Source organism: Leptonychotes weddellii, chromosome 1, assembly GCF_054177405.1.
Source record: "Leptonychotes weddellii isolate Sample4059 chromosome 1, ASM5417740v2, whole genome shotgun sequence".
Lineage (NCBI taxonomy): Eukaryota > Metazoa > Chordata > Mammalia > Carnivora > Phocidae > Leptonychotes > Leptonychotes weddellii.
In genome coordinates, this window is record NC_138369.1 from 97,882,189 (window position 1) to 97,899,686 (window position 17,498).

At 36.9% G+C, this 17,498-nt stretch overlaps 2 protein-coding genes and 1 long non-coding RNA gene across 3 annotated transcripts in view; all 3 read left to right on the plus strand.

The window, feature by feature from the left end:
• Positions 1-17,498, plus strand: part of RSRC1 (arginine and serine rich coiled-coil 1) — a 408,321-nt gene that overhangs the window by 379,681 nt on the left and 11,142 nt on the right. The window lies entirely within an intron of this gene.
• MLF1 (myeloid leukemia factor 1) overlaps positions 1-17,498 on the plus strand; it is a 103,394-nt gene that overhangs the window by 25,574 nt on the left and 60,322 nt on the right. The gene's annotated exons all lie outside the window — the stretch shown is intronic.
• LOC145717172 (uncharacterized) lies at positions 10,185-13,323 on the plus strand. Its single transcript, XR_014140233.1, has 2 exons — positions 10,185-12,884; positions 13,096-13,323. It is a non-coding gene; the product is annotated as an uncharacterized LOC145717172 (long non-coding RNA).

Below are 17,498 nucleotides of genomic sequence, written 5' to 3' on the forward strand. Positions count from 1 at the left end.
CAGGGTATTATCATTTCCTCTAATGCTGTTCTGAGGCCTCTATATCAACAGGAAACAAGCATGCTCTGTGATCCCCCATGTAAAGTAACCTCCCTTAAACCCACAATCATCGTGTTTCTCTGTTTTCCTTCATAGCCAGATTCTTTCTACACTCATAGTTTCTACTACTTTACCTCTCATTCACTCTTTAAAAGATATACCAGTTTTGCTGAAATATAATTCAGGTACCATGTAATTAATTCATTTAAAGGATACAATTCAGTAGCTATATTATATTGAAAGGGTTGTATAACCAATACCCAGTCAATTTTAAACCATTTTCAGCTTGTCAGAAAGAAACCCTGAACCCATTAGCAGTCACTCCTCATCCCATTCCCATCCCCAAGTCAAAGGCAACCACTTGTCTACTTTCTGCCTGTATAATTTGCCTATTCTGGACATTACATATAAATGAAGTCAATATATGGTGTTTTGTGACTGGCTTCTTTCAGTAAGCATAATATTTTCAAGGTTCATCCATGTTGTGGCATGTATCAGTTATTCATCCCTTTTATGGCTGAATAACATTCCATTGAATGAATCTACTACATTGCATTTATCCATTCATCATTTGATGGGCATTTGAGTTGTATCTCTTTTTGCTTATTATGAATAAGGCTGCTATGAACATTCATCTCTAAGTTTATGTGTGGATGGATATATTTTCATTTCTCCTGGGTATATACCTAAGAGTAGTTTTGCTGGATCATGTGGTAACTCAATGTTTACCCCAATATGAACTGCCAGACTCTTCCAAAGTGGCTGCACTGTTTTAGATGGATCTACAGAGTATAATGCTAAGTGAAATAAGCCAGTCAGAGAAAAACAAATACCATATGATTTCACTCATATGTGGAATTTAAGAAACAAAACAAACAAACAAAGGGGGGAAAAAAAGAAACAAAACAAAAAAACACTGAACTATAGAGAACAAACAGATAGTTACCAGAGGCAAGGTGGGGGGCAGGATGGGTGAAAGAGGTAAAAGGGATTAAAGTACACTTATCTTGATGAGCACTGAGTAATATATGGGATTGTTGAATCACTGTATTGTATACCCGAAACTAATATAATTCTTTGTTAACTACACTGGAATTAAAAAACTTTTTTTAAAAAGTGGTTGCACCATTTTATATTCCCACCAGCAGTGTACGAGGGTTCCAGTTTCTCCACATCCTCACCAACACGTGTTATTGTCTGTCTTTTTTATTATAGCAGTCCTAGTGGGTATGAAGCAGTATCTCAGATTTTTATTTTCATTTCCCTGATGGCTAATGATAGTGAACATCTTCTTTATGGACTTATGAGCATTTGTATATCTTCTTTGAAAACAATTTCTGTCTATTCAGATCCTTTGCCCATTTTTTTAATTGTGTTACTTGTCTTATTCTTATCTAGTGTAAGAGTTCTTTTTTTATATTTTCTGGATATTCAACCCTTAATAGGTATATGATTTGCACATATTTTCTCCTATTATGTTGTCTTTTCACTTTCTTAATGACATTCTTGGAAGCACAGAAGTTTTTTCATTTTGGTGAAGCATAGTTTATCTACTTTATCTCATGTCACATGTGCTTTTGGTGTCACATCTAAGAAGACTTTGCCTACCCCAAGGTCTCAAAGGCTTACTATATTTTCCTCCAAGACTTTTACAGTTTTAGTTCTTACATGTAGCTCTGGGATCCATTTTGAGTTCATTTTTGTGTGGGTATGAGGAAAGAGTTCAACTTCATTCTTTTGTATGTGGTTATCCAGTTGTCCCAGCACCATTTGTTAAATTCATTCACTTTTAAACTATTTTTATCAAGTATGAAATACATTCAAAATCCTATTTATAGGGGTGCCTGGGTGGCTCAGTTGGTTAAGCGACTGCCTTCGGCTCAGGTCATGATCCTGGAGTCCCGGGATCGAGTCCCGCATCGGGCTCCCTGCTCGGCAGGGAGTCTGCTTCTCCCTCTGACCCTCCTCCCTCTCATGCTCTCTGTCTCTCATTCTCTCTCTCTCAAATAAATAAATAAATAAATAATTTTTAAAAAATCCTATTTATAGTATATGTGAAAGGTATAAAACAGCAGTAATACAGACACCTACACACATCTCCCAACTTGAGATACAGTGAAACCCCTTCTTTCAATGTTCTCCAATCTTACCTATCCTGATTTTTGTGCCTGCTATTCTCTTGCTGCTCTGTGTGTTTCACTACATTTGTGTGTATTCCCAATAATATAACATTTAGTTTTAGATGCCTTTTAGCTTTTTATAAATAAAAAAAGTAGAGTGTGGTTTTTTAGGACTTGCTTTCTTTTTCTGTTCAGTGTTATTATACACATCCATAGTAATGCTTATAGTTGTAGTTTATTCATTTTAACTGTTGGAAACTGTTCGGTTTTACAAATATACCCAAATGTATTCATTCTCCTGTTGATAGACATTTGGATTGTTTCACATCTTTTGCAGTCACAAACGTTGCTGATATAGTTCCTCTCTCCTGGTGCACACGTGCAAGACTTTTTCTAGGGCGTGTATGTCTAGGAGTAGAACTGCTGAGATACAAGGTAGACACGTCTTCAGTTCTACCAGATGCCCAATTGGTACCAAAGTGGTTGGTGCCAGTCTTTACTCACAGAAGTATTTTATGTCATTTCTGGTTGCTTTACATCCTTGTTATACTTGGTATTTACAGACTTCTTTATTCTTGCCAATGTGTGGTCTTATTGCCACAATGTGGTAACTGTAAAAGGGTATCTGATCTCGGTTTGAATGAGCATTTCCAAGATTACCAACGGAGTTGAGTTTCTTCTAAAGTATGTGTTGGTCATTGGTATTTCTTCATCTGTGACATGCCTATTCAGGTTTTTAATGCATTTTTCTATTGGTTTCAGAATTTTCAAATTTTTTTTTAAAGATTTTATTTATTTATTTGAGAGAGAGAGAATGAGAGACAGAGAGCATGAGAGGGAGGAGGGTCAGAGGGAGAAGCAGACTCCCTGCCGAGCAGAGAGCCCGATGCGGGACTCAATCCTGGGACTCCAGGATCATGACCTGAGCCGAAGGCAGTCGCTTAACCAACTGAGCCACCCAGGCGCCCCAGAATTTTCAAATTTTTTGTCAACTATTGTGTTATAGATATCTTCTCTCAGTAGGTCTTAGTTTTTATGTATTTGAGTTTATCAATCCTTCCTTTTATGTTCTCTACTTTTTTATGTCCTGTTCTATAAATTCTTCCCTAATTCAAGGTCTTACGCATATTCTCCTACACTGTCTTCTAAAAATTTTGTCTTTCACGGTTAAATCTTTAATCCACCAGGAATTGATTTTTGTTTATGGTACACTGTAGGGGTCCCAGTTTTTTTTCATATGGGTAACTGTTTAGTCCAACACAATTATTGAATACTCTCTCTTTTTCCCTCCTGAACTACAATGCCAGCTCCTTCATCAACCAAGCTCCTCAATGTGTAGAATATTTCTGGCTTCTCTGTCCTGCTGTATGTCTTGCTTGATCAAATTAATTATCCCTACACTAATAGTGTATGTATTAATTCCTAGTTTTATAATAAATCATGATGTCTGGTAAGACAAGTCACCTAGCTCATTTTTCTCTGTATGAATATTTTGGTTATTTTTAATCTTTACTTTTACATATACATTTGAGAATGTATTTTTTGAGATTCACTAAATTGGTAAATGAATAGACTGACCATTTGATATGCTGGGATTTTTATGGAAATTATGTTGAATCCATAGACTTGGTAAGAAATGATATCTTTATGATATTGTATCTTCTTATCTTTGAACATGGTATAGCTCTGCATGCTTTACTCAGGTCTTTTTTTTTAAGATTTTATTTATTTATTTGACAGAGAGAGACACAGTGAGAGAGGGAACACAAGCAGGGGGAGTGGCAGAGGGAGACAGGCTTCCCGCAGAGTAGGGAGCCTGATGCGGGGCTCGATCCCAGAACCCTGGGATCATGACCTGAGCCGAAGGCAGACGCTTAACGACTGAGCCACCCAAGCGCCCCTTACTCAGGTCTTCTTTAGTGTCTGTTAGTAAACTTTCACAATTTTGTCCCTAATGGACTAGCGTATCACTCTTTGGATTTATTCTTAGGTCTACATTATATTTTTATGCTATTAATTATATTTTCTGCTCATGGCTGATGTACACAAGTGCAGTCAATTCTTAAAAACTAGTTTTGTACTTAACTAACAAATTATCTGTAGGTACTTTTGGGTTTTCTCTACAGACAGTCATTTTATTTATTAATAGTCACCTTTATGTTTCTTCCTAATTGTTATATCATTTGTTTCCTTGTTTTAATTTTATTGTACTGACTAGGACCACCAGTACCTAATAGAAATGATGATAGCTAGTATGTTTATCCTGTTTGTGGACATAAGGATATGTTTTTTAACATCATACCATTAAGTATGATATTAACCTTAACCTTTTTCAGTTTGGTTTGGTTTTGTGGGGGAGGGGAAAGTAGAGTCCCTTTTTCATATTAGAGATGTTTCCTTCCTTTCCTGTGTTTGTTTCTAATCTCAAATAAATGTTGAATTTTGTTGAAGACTTTAGTTTTTTAGTTTAGTTTTTCTCCTTTAATCAGACAATTTTATGAATTACATTAACATATTTTTTAATGCTGAACCAAATCTGCGGTCCTAGAATTAATTCAACACGATTATGATATATTATCTTTTTTACATTCCTGGATTTCATTTGTATATATATGAATTATACATTTATATGTGTGTATGTTTGTGTACGTGTGTGTGTATTGTTTTCATTCGTTTACTCTTTTTGCATCTGCATTCATGATTTCTGTAATTTTTCCATTTTGTACTGTTCTTGACTAGTTTTGAAAGCAAATTTATGCTATCCTAATAAAATGAGTTAGGAAGTCAATTTGGGTGACATCAAATTATCTTGTCCTTGAAGGTTTGCTAGAATTTTGCTGTAAAGCTTCCTGAACCTAGTGTTTATTAAAAAGTTTTTTGCAAATGGTTCAATTTTGTTATGAGTTAGAGGACAACTAGAACTGTTGACTTTTGGTCTTTGTGGATTCCTTACCTCATGTGATCTCAACAATACATTTAATTTGATTTTTAAAAATATTCTGTCTAGTATTATTCATTGTTGTGTTCAGCGCAAGTATCATTTAGAGAACCTTATCTTCCATTATCTAGGAAATAGGAGTTTTTATTTAAACATCATCTTTCTCTAAGGTAACTTACCATATCACTCCATTAAAACTCCTTTTTTTCAAAATACCAATACTCTCTAATTTGCCAGATCTAGTGGAATTTTTCTCATCATATTCAACCTTGCAGCAGCGTTCAGCACAACTTACCATACTAGTCTTCTTGAAATGTGTCCTTTTCACTTTATATGGCATTATAATATTTACCTGATTTTCCTGCCAGTCCTGGCTAGCCCTGTCTCTTCTTTCTACCCAATCTGCATGTATTGGCATTCACTGGAATTCAGTTCTTTTCTCTCTATAACCTTTGTCCCTAGGTGAATTTGTCATTTTCCATTGGAGTAAGTGCTTGTATACGCTTTTGTTACTTCCAAATTTATATCTTCAACCTAGATTTTCTCTTCTGAACTCCAGACTTGGAGACTTTTTTTTTAAAAAAAAGCATGTCAACGTTCATTATGTTTAAAACAACTCTCAGTTCCCACCTGATCAGGGTAGTCATCAGCTTTGCCTAAATTCCCGTAATAGCCTCACAATTGAGTCATTTCTCTACTCTCTCTTGATGTACTAGAGAATGACTAGTGACTGCTTTGGACTGAGTGCTCTGGAAAGGCCTCCCTGAAGAGCTGGCATTTAAATTAAATCTGAACAAGAAGAGACTTGCTATGAAAAGAGCATTCTAGGTGGAGGGAACAGCTTCTATAAATATCCTAAGGCAGAAGCAAGTTTAGAGTGCTTAAGATCCACAGGGAAGGCCAGTGTGGCTAGGGCAAGGGTTAGAGATTTGGTTGAAGAACTTAGTAGGAGGAGCCAGATTATGTAGGATTTTATAGGATTTTGTAAGTAAGAGTATGGACATTGAATTTTATTCTAAATGTGATAGGAAGCCAATGAAAAGTGATAGTTTAAATTTAGGGGGTAAGAGTGGTGCCTGGCTGGCTTAGTCAGTTAAGCTTCTGCCTTCGGCTCAGGTCATGATCCCAGGTCCTGAGATCTAGTCATGCATTGGGCTCCCCGCTCATCAGGGAGCCTGCTTCTCCCTCAGCCTCTCCCCCTGGCTTGTGCTCTGTCTCTCGCTCACTCTCTCTCTCTCTCTCAAAATAAATAAAATCTTTAAAAATAAATAAATAAATAAAATAAATAAAGGGGGTAAGAGAGAAACATCAAGGTCTGGAGTTTGGTAAAGATGTCAAGACTAGACCTAAAGATGTGAGGGTCGTTAGCATGTAAATGGTTTTTATAGCTATGGATTACCTAGAGAGAAAATAAAGATAGAAAAGAGCAAGTGAGGGGCGCCTGGGTGGCTCAGTCAGTTAAGTGTCTGCTTTTGGCTCAGGTCATGATCCCGGGGTCCTGGGATCAAGCCCCACATAGGGCTCTCTGCTCAGCAGGGAGCCTGCTTTTCTGCCTGCCGCTTTGCCTGCTTGTGCTCTCTCTCTCTGTCAAATAAATAAAATCTTTAAAAAAAAAAAAAAGAAAAAAGAGGAAGTGGTCCAACCTGAACATTGGGGCACCGAGCCAGTATAAGAAAATGAAGAATTGTGCCCACTGAGGAGAAGGAAAATGAGGAGCATATGGTGTCATGGAAGCCAAATGAAAAATATATCAAGACTAAGGAAGTGGTTACTTATAATGAATGATGGGTAGGAGTAGAAATGGAAATATAATCCTGCTCCTATCAAGGTCATCATTTAGTAGTTTCAAGGACAATGAAAAAGTAGCTTTTAAGTACTATCTAGAAATTCTTGAGAGCAATAAACAAGTATCTGCCATTTTCCCAAAATTAAAAGAAAGAGAGAATCTTTAAAGAGCTTCCTTCCACAATATAGGAAAACCACATTCTTTAGTTACAGTAGCCTGTGTTCAGCTGACCATTCAACAAATACCTACTAGATTCCTTGTGAATGCTTAGTGTGATCCGAACACTATTCTTGTTAGACTTTCAAACAAAATGTTTGATTCCTTAATTCGTGCTGTTCATTGCTGTTTTGTAGCAGAATTTGAGGATGATTGATAACCTTTTGGACCAGATGAGATTTTCTTAGAGCTTACAGCTTTGCAGTATGTCTGACTTGATAGACATAAAGAATGTAGGAACAAATAACTTGGCTTGTTTAGAGGGACCTTTCTTCAGTCGTCTATTTTGAACAAAGACTTTTAGCAGTGAGTAATTATTGTTTGAAGTAGTAACTGGCTTTTATAGAATGTTTACTAAAAAAGATTTTTAGAAAGGGGATAGCAGGGAGATACTGAAACTTTTAAATCCATTTTCTGACTATATTGGTCAATTAGCTTTCTGACGTGTTGGACAATAATTGCTTCCAGGGACTTGTTTTACTGTCTGACTAATCACTGTCTCATTGCTTCTGGATTATTGACCTCCTATGTCCATCTGGCTGCCAGGATCAAGCCCTGAGTCAGCCTGTAAAAACTCTTCTTGAAATGTTTTAAATTAATTGTGGATTTATAGTGTTTCATTTTCAAAGTTTATTTTTAGTACTAATATTGTTATACAATATCAGTTTTGTGATTATTAAATGAGTTTAAGTAGGCCTGGAAGTGTTTACGCATGTATGTGTATATGTGTGTATATAAAGTTTATATTTTATTCTTAAATTTTTTACTTAAGGTTTACTTACATCCAACATAAATAATATGCCCTGGTTATTCCAGTTACAGATGCTACAAACTGGCACAGATACCTTCTTAAGGTTATAAACCTCTTAGATTTATAAATTTCTCCACTTCTATGGAACCATTGTAGATTTTTCTGCTCAGATTTTGAGATACCATAGACTGATTGCTGCTAACACTGCCATCTCCCCTGTCCCCAAGATCAGAGATCTTTCGAACACTCATCAAATGTTAGTAGTTGATGTGGATCCATAAGAATTAAAATGTGTAAAGAATAGATTATTCAGAAATTATGTTCCTCTAGTTAGAGATTTGTCCTAGAGCCACTGTCCTCCCATACTGGGCTGTAATTGAAAGCTCTGCATGTGAAGCTCAGAACTATTATAAATGTTCTGTCACCATCTCCCTTCCCTTTCTTGTCCTGCGCCCTTTGCACACATCTTCAGAACCCCTTGTCTTACCTTATTTCCAAGGTTTAGCTCCCAAACAATCCTGATCTTCCCATCAGTTCCTCATACTTCTGGATTTTTCCTTTCCCCCAATTTATTGGTCCTGCAGGGCACTGTTCTCTTCTATGGAATGATAAACTTCTCTCTGCTAAAGTGTTTCTTCTATCCAGAGATCATATTTGTACTTTAGTAGATACCATACCTTAATTTGGAAGAGAAGATGGAAATTTAATGGGAATACTTGTCCAAGATAATAGAGTTTGTTGTGAAGCTAGATCTTACAGTGCTAATTTTCACAGTCACTTACTTCACCAGTAAGTAGAGCTGGACTTGCCTACCATTTTGTAACTTTATAACTTAAAACATTGTGTTTGTCATGAAGAAATACTATTAGAAGCAAATGAATGGTTAATATTAATATGACCTTGTTCCTATAGCTGATTTCTGTCATAGAGTCATGGGCTAAAATATATATCTCACTTACCATTTGTTAATTCCTTAATTCTTTGTTTATACTCTGCTCCTCCTCGATCTGAATGGCTCTATATAGGTCTCAATTTAATGTGGCAAATGTGGGAATTATGCTATGGTATGCTTTATTGAAATCATAATGTATCAGAAGCAGGTTAAAATGTGGAAACTTTTCTCCATTTTTGTCAAGGTTATGATCATTATTGATGTGAGATTTTTCAACTTAAATATTTGCTACCCTCTTTTTTTCTTAAAGTACAGTTTAAAAAACTGAATCATGGGCACCCGGGTGGCTCAGTCGTTAAGCGTCTGCCTTTGGCTCAGGCCGTGATCCCAGGGTTCTGGGATCGAGCCCCGCATCAGGCTCCCTGCTCAGCAGGAAGCCTGCTTCTCCCTCTCCCACTGCCCCTGCTTGTGTTCGCTCTCTCGCTGTGTCTCTGTCAAATAAATAAATAAAATCTTAAAAAAAAAAAAAACTGAATCATTAGGCTATCTCACCAGAATATTTTAATTGAAAAAAATATATGCAGCTATGCATATAATTCATAACTCTGACTTACTATCATATAATTATCATAACATTGTCAGGAAGATTTTTAAGCCTACCCAAAGTTAGCAGCAGTAAATTAAACCAAGTAAGAATAGTATGTATTTCTTTGTATGCAGCATGACCAACTGTATTGGAACATACAGAATCATACAGAGTTTACTTTAGTAATATAGATTTATGATTACCTATACTTAAATAATATAGATAATGTGGCAGTTAGGGCTATTCTTAATTAAAAGCCAAGAATCTTATTTGCATTTATTTGAAGGGTAAGACTGTAAGGAGAACAAAGTATTGTCAAAATGATGGACCAAACAGAAAGAAGATTATAATTACAGACATCAGAGTTCAGTTTAGGATGTGTAGGTTTGTTGCTTCTTATAAGGATGATAGTTTGCAAAGTAGAGATTATTCATCCATTTGATTTGGGTCTAGATGCCCCATTTCTTTTCCCTGAACAGGTAGAATTTCTCCAAGTAGTTCAGACTCTTAAACACATGCACTCACCCTTGGTTCCTTACAAGTCCCCTGAAACACTTGCCTCTTCTATTGGTCTGTCATCCTTTATTCTCCCTTCTGATTTTTCTTTAATCAGTTCCACCTGAATACATTTTCCAGGCTACATTCTTTTTTTTTTTTAAGATTTTTTATTTATTTATCTGAGAGAGAGAATGAGAGACAGCGAGCACGAGAGGGAAGAGGGCAGAGGGAGAAGCAGACCCCCAGCTGAGCAGGGAGCCCGATGCGGAACTCGATCCCGGGACACCAGGATCATGATCTGAGCCAAAGGCAGTCGCTTAACCAACTGAGCCACCCAGGCGCCCTCCAGGCTACATTCTTTAACTAAAAAACAAAACAAAACAAAAAACTTGGCCATCAACATTTAGTCATTTAAACTCTTCTTATGTAGCAACTCCTTTATAAAGTAATATGAATGTGGCTCAATTTTTTACTCTAAAATCAGAAGAAATAAAAATTTAACATTGCAGTATCTCTTGGTAATAAATAACATTTTTACAACTTGATCCCAAAAACTATTTTTGAAGTTGATTTAAGTAATTGGCAATTGTTTTCTTTTTTTATTTTAAGTTTTGTACCTAACAGACTAGTATTTGGAGAGTGTCTGATTTTATTAATCATTTGTATTTCAACTTACTCCTGAAACTGAATTTCATTATATATTACATTTTGCATCCTAATGCTAAAATTCAACATAAAGTGTTAGGAGCAAAGTTTCTACTAAGAATTAATTTTATTTAAAATGCAAATAAAATTAAAGCAGTGTTTTAAAAGAACAAAATCCTATGATTTATACTCCCTAATTTCAAGATTTACTATAAAATTACAGTAATTAAGACTGTGGATTACTGTAAAGATAGACATATAGATAAATGGAGCAGACTAGAGAGACCGGAAATTAACCTTTGCATATATGGCCAATTAATTTTCAACAGAACTACCAAGGCAATTCAGTGGGGAAAGGAAAGTCTTTTTAATAAATGGTGCTGAAAAACTGGATATCCTTATGGGGAAAAGAAACAATGACACTTATCTCACACCATACATAAGAATTAGCTTGAAATGTATTATAGAGCTAGAAGAAAATACAGGAGAAAATCTTTGCAGCCTTGAGGTAGGCAAATATTTGTTTGATAGACACAAAAAGCACAAAATTTTAAAACTAATAAACTGGACTGTTTTTAATTAAAAAGTTTTGCTCTTTGGGGTGCCTGAGTGGCTCAGTTGGCTAAGCATCCGACTCTTGATTTCAGCTCAGCTCATGATCTCGGGGTCCTGGGATTGAGCCCCATGTTGGGCTCTGCGCTCAGTGTGGGGTCTGCTTGGGATTTTCTCTCTCTCTCTCAAATAAATAAATAAATAAAATCTTTAAAAAATAAAAATTAAAAAAAAAGTTTTGCTCTTTGATAGACATAAAGAACAGAAAGTCAAGTCACAGAATGGAAGAAAATATTGGCAATATATATTGACAAAGGATTTATATTCAGTATAGATAAAGAATTATTGTAACTCAATAATAAGACAGACAACCTAGTTAAATAATGAACAAAAGATTTGAAACAATTTTAAAAAGAAATGAATGGTCAGGGGCACCTGGGTGGTTCAGTCGGTCTATAGCATCTGCCTTCAGCTCAGGTCATGATCTCTGGGTCTTGGGATCGAGCCCTGCATCAGGCTTCCTGCTCAGCGGGGAGTCTCCTCTCTCTCTCTCTTTCTCTCTCTCTCTCCCTCTTCCCCTCCCCACCTCTTGTTCTCTCTCTCTCTCTCTCAAGTAAATATAAAATATAAAAATAAAAATCTTAAAAAAAAGAAATAAATGGTCAATAGTGTATTACAAAATGCTCAATATCATTAGTCATCAGAGAAATACAATATAATCGAAATACATAATAATCCAGCCATTCCAATATTATATATTTACCCAAGAGAAGTGAAAATACACAAAGACTTTACATAAATGTTATAGTAACTTTATTCTCAAAAGTCAGAAACTGGAAACAACCCAAATGTCTATCAACAGGTTAATGGATTGTGATTATCACAATCACAATTTGTGATTATTCATGTAACAGAATTCCACCAGTAATGAAAGGAACAAACAACAGATCTACCCAATAACACAGAGCTATATTACAAAAACATCCTAAGTGAAAAACATCAGACATGAAAGAGTATACCTACCATTTGTATGAAATTCTAGAAAATACAGACTAACCCATACTGGGTTTCTTTAAATGCAATGATTTTATATGCTGCACTTCATTAATACAGCGAAATACTCTGCTTTTCAGAAAAAGAAATTGATATCTTCTACTGTTCACTACCATTCTCCCTACCCCATCTCTGTTTAAAAGATCAAAATTGAGGAGCATCTGAGTGGCTTAGTCGGTTAAACATCTGGCTCTTGATTTTGGCTCAGGTCATGATCTCAGGGTCATGGAATTGAGCCCCCCACCAGGCTCTGTGCTCAGCACAGAGTCTGCTTGAGATTCTCTCCCTCTCCCCTTCCCCCTGCTCCCTCTCTCTCTCTCTCTCTAAAATAAATAGATAAAATCTTTTTAAAAAGATCAAAATTGCATATAAATTTGATAAGCATGTAAAATAAGCATAAACAATCATAACTCTTCATCATGTAAGGTTATCAGATTCAAAACCTAAGAAGAAACCTGGTTCAACAAGAACCATATAGAATATGAAGTACAAAGACTTGGTTTCATATTCCAACTCTGCCTCTTTTGGTACCTCTTAAACTTTGAGAGTATCAAATGCTGTATTTGAAAAATGGGGATATTATTACCAAAAATTATATCTGTTTCAGAATAAAAAAAGATGTCATTTCAGCCAGAAGTCTCCAGCACCTGGCAGATACAGGCACTAAATACATATGGGCTGAATTAATTTCAATTTGTTTCTGAACCCCAACATTTTTTTTAATGTGTTAAGGAAATTAAGGCATGTGGAGCCATGGACTATTTTCTATAAGTTTATGAAGCCTAACACAAAATGCTTATAAGAAGAGGTCTTAGGGGGCACCTGGGTGGCTCAGTTGGTTAAGCGACTGCCTTCAGCTCAGGTCATGATCCCAGGGTCCTGGGATCGAGTCCCGCATTGGGCTCCCTGCTCTGTGGGGAGCCTGCTTCTCCCTCTCCCACTTCCCCTGCTTGTGTTCCCTCTCTCGCTGTGTCTCTCTCTGTCAAATAAATAAATAAAATCTTTAAAAAAAAGAAGAGGTCTTAGAACTCACAACTTTTTATTGACAACTTTAATGTCCAAATACAATATGTTAGTTACCTACTTGCTTCTGACATCATAAAGGAACAGATCACAGAAAACTTGAGTTGAGACTGTCTGCTTATCCTGACAGAGCAAGTCCCTTGGTGGAAAGAATCCAAGTCCTTGCAGATTTAAGCCCCACTGCTTCTAGTCCATGTGTAACTTTCTATTAAAGAAGAAATCAAGGGCGCCTGGGTGGCTCAGTTGGTTGGGCGACTGCCTTCAGCTCAGGTCATGATCCTGGAGTCCCAGGATCGAGTCCCACGTCGGGCTCCCTGCTCAGCGGGGAGTCTGCTTCTCTCTCTGACCCTCCCCCCTCTCATGCTCTCTATCTCATTCTCTCTCTCAAATAAATAAATAAAATCTTTAAAAAAAAAAAAAGAAATCAAATAAAGAACTAGCCATGAGAGGAGACAGAAGGTATCCTATGTTAATGATTCAAACCGCCCCCCCTTTTTTTTTTGGTAGAAGATTCCTGAGTACACTCTCTACTCCCTGTCCCAGGCCCCTGGTGTTCGGGGTAGGCAGCAGCTGCACAACTCCAGAAGGTGACTGGCTGGCACCAACACCAGTGCTTCTGATATTTTCCCATTAAGTTTTATTCCCCCAATAAGTTTTATTTCATTAATCTTAATGCCACATATGCATCCTTTCTCTAGCTAGTGGGCGGCCAGAACATAACAACTTGCAAACAAAGGCAAAGGCATTACTAGGTTGATATAAGAAGAGAGTTGCAGGGTTTTTGTTGGCTTTGTTTTCGTTTGTTTGTTTGATCTCCTCTGCACCTAGGGGTGAGCATAACCAGTGCTTTTGGGGGACCATAAGGGGAGTACAACTTTTGACTTTCTCTGGGTTGGAGGAAGAAGTGGATTGCTGCCTCTGGGTTCAGTATTTGTGTCTGGAAAATCTGTCTTTTTACTAGTGTCATCCTCATATAAACTGATGCATCTGCTTTGCAAAATATAAGACTGTGGAGTTCTTTTACATGCAATTGTAAACGCACTTTTGGATAAATGGTTCTTTTAATCTTCCAGTACTCTTCATTTTCATCTCATTCATTTCCAGGTTTCAAAACAAATTTTTTAAGTAAGGATTTAAACATAAAACATTAACCCTAGGTAAAGTCCTAAGGGATTTTGATATGCCATAGTTATTCTTTTTTTAGTAGTTGTTTGACCCTTACGTATATGTATAATAATCAGCTGCTATTAATGTTCCTATTTTCTTTCATTTGTTTTAAAATTATAACTTTAATACAATGATGCATTACATTTTAATCATGTTTTACTGTATTTGAACCTGAACTACCATATGAATTTGTGAGATCTTATTTTTATATTAACATCTATATTTTATAATGTATGTGGTGTGTGTGTATACATATATATATTTATTGTAGATACATTTGACTACATTTGTATGTTCACAAAGATTTATTTAGAGGCATTAAAAAAACAAACAGGCATAGTCAGTCATGGGTGTTCGTTATATATAAAGGTTATTGGGGCTGCAGAGATATAAAAGATAGAAGAACCTAGTAATTGCCTTTAAGATCAGAGCACAAAGCATTAGTTTGGATTTTACAAGGCCAGCCAGCAACAAAAGAGCAGTAATTTATGAGCTCAGCGTAAAAGAATAGCATAATTGCATTAAAAATTAATGCTAATGAACACTAAAATGGGGAAGGTGGTTATGATGAAAGTTTGTATTCATCTTCTCTGGTTTGAATGATGGCTGGTGGCTTGATTAATGGCTTAATTTCTATCAATTAGCGGGGAAAAATCTCCTGCGAGACAAGGGTAAATTGAGCATTGAATTACATATCTTGCTTTTGTGTGCTAAGAAAAAAGAGCTGCGTATCTCTGATATTAGCCACAGTGACAAATGTGGTGTGCCCTGCGATGTCTGCATTAGCTCTCCTGACAGGCAAGTTGTGTGTGGTTATGGGGTGTTTGGAGATGGCTGGCAGACAGCATTCACTGCAAGTTCTTTAGAAACATACAACTCTTCCATCTCCAGAATTTTAATTAGAGTCAATAAGAATTCTAGAATGAAAATGGACAGCAAACAGCGACTTCGGATTCTGTATTCTGCCCTGTTAATCTGGTATGCTTGAATTATATTCCTTTCTTCAGGCCTGTTAAAATAAGAAAGCTTCCAGTAGCTTTAGCTTTGTGGGAGTTATTATTTCTTACCACTCTATTAAAGTGGATTTCACTACCCATGTTTGTTACACTTGAAACAAGCATAAGGCAATGGTCTTTGTAGTAGATTATAGTGGTTATTGGTTTAGCCAAATTTACAGAAGCCATTCTAGTGTTTTGCAACAATAGTTGCTACACAATAAATAACAACTCTAAAGTGGTAATTTACTGCTCAGGTTCTCAGGCTTAAGGGAAAGAATGCAGGTTCTCTAAAAACCTATTTTTTAATATATTAATAAAAGTTTTGGGGATGTGACATACATAATTCTTTCAAAACTTTTTCAAATGGGTAAGCTTCTAAAAATATCGTTTGTAACCTAGCTCAAGATAATGCCAGAAGACCAAGATAATATTTATGGCATCTTCTCTACAAGTAAAGCTAGATTGTATTGAATGAATAAGCATTACAGTGCAGAATAAGAACAATCCCAAGAACACTTATTATTTCTAGTAAATGGATGGAAAAGAGGGAAAAAATAATCTGTTGACAGGTGTGGGTAAAGAACTTATTTGACGCGGAATTAATGACTAGATCACAGTGACTGGACCCCCATTTCTACCACCAACTAGTTATGTGACCTTGACCACATTACTTTGCCTTAGTTTCTCATCTGTACAATGAGAACAATAATAGGACTACCTGTCATGGTTATGAGAGTTAACTGAGGTAATCCATGTGTAGTGCTTCGTGCAGAGTGCCATAAATGTAAGCTTCTGTTGCTGCTGGAATTACTACTCCTTCCACCAGAACAGCTCATCTGGCCTTTTCAACAACCATTTAAATGAAAAATTAGCCTTTGTGACTTTCCTCGCTGGAAAGGCATTCCAGGATATTGATGATGAGAACAAAATGTCTGTAGAGTTACAGACACTGAAGTAAAATACGTTTGCTTTATAACCCCATTTCTACCACACAACTACTATTTTGGGGAGTTTGTGTTATTAGACACCATTAGGAAGCCGCAGGGCCTCCCATCTCGAATCCCTGGAAGCTGGGAGGCCATGTGCCCGTGAAACACTGCTCCGCCATTCAACCTGCAGCCTTCAGTGAGTCAGGATGGACTCCAGTGTCTTGGCTTGTGATAAAACTCAGCTGGGCCTTTTGTGCCTTCTATTCCAGTCTTTCCCGGCCCTGCCACACCGCAGGCGATGCCACAAAAGGTGGGAGCTAAAGCCAGTATTACCTGGCCGAACTCAGAAAAAGGTTGCCAGCCTGAAACCATGGGGCCAGAAATTGAGAAGTTTCTCAACTGTAACCTTCTTAGGCAACTTCCATGTCTTTACTACTATGACTAAATTAGCACTCTAGTACTATTACTAGTCTGTCATGTATTAAGTGCTTTTACTGTTTCCTTACCCTGTGCTAGCACACGTATCATCTCCTACATTTTCTTGGCTTGATCCTTCACAGGATTCTTCTCTCTGCTGGATTCGCCGTGTCAGAGAGGATTTCCCTGCCCATCCCAGCTGAAATAGCTCCCTTTTTTTTTTTTTTAAGATTTTATTTATTTATTTGAGACAGAGAGAATGAGAGAGACAGAGAGCACATGAGAGGGGGAAGGGTCAGAGGGAGAAGCAGGCTCCCTGCCGAGCAGAGAGCCCGATGCGGGACTCGATCCTGGGACTCCAGGATCATGACCTGAGCCGAAGACAGTCGCTTAACCAACTGAGCCACCCAGGCGCCCTGAAATAGCTCCCTTTCTCCTTTCTAGCCCTCTACCCTGCTCTATTTTTTTGATATTATATTGTTCATTTACATGTTTATTAGTTGTCTCTCGCATGAAAGTATAAGCTTCATGAGGAAAGAAACTCTACATGTTTCTAAACCCTTATATGTGGAACAATGCCTGATGCATTAAATGTTCTCAAATATTTGAAAGGAGAGAGAAAGGAAGGGAGGGAAGGAGAGAGAGTCAACCTCAGCTATTCTATGATGTTTATTCCCATGCCACAGAGAAGAACACTGAGACCATTGCAGTTTGAACCACTTGCCCAAGATCACACAGCTAGTAAATAGCAGAGACAGGGTTTTATCCAGTAGTCTGAACCCAGAGCTATTAAGACTAACCACTTAATCTTAATTTTTTAAGTTACAAAAACTTCTTATAATTTGACATTCCCCCCTCCCAAGAAGTTTTATTTTATTTTTTTTTTTT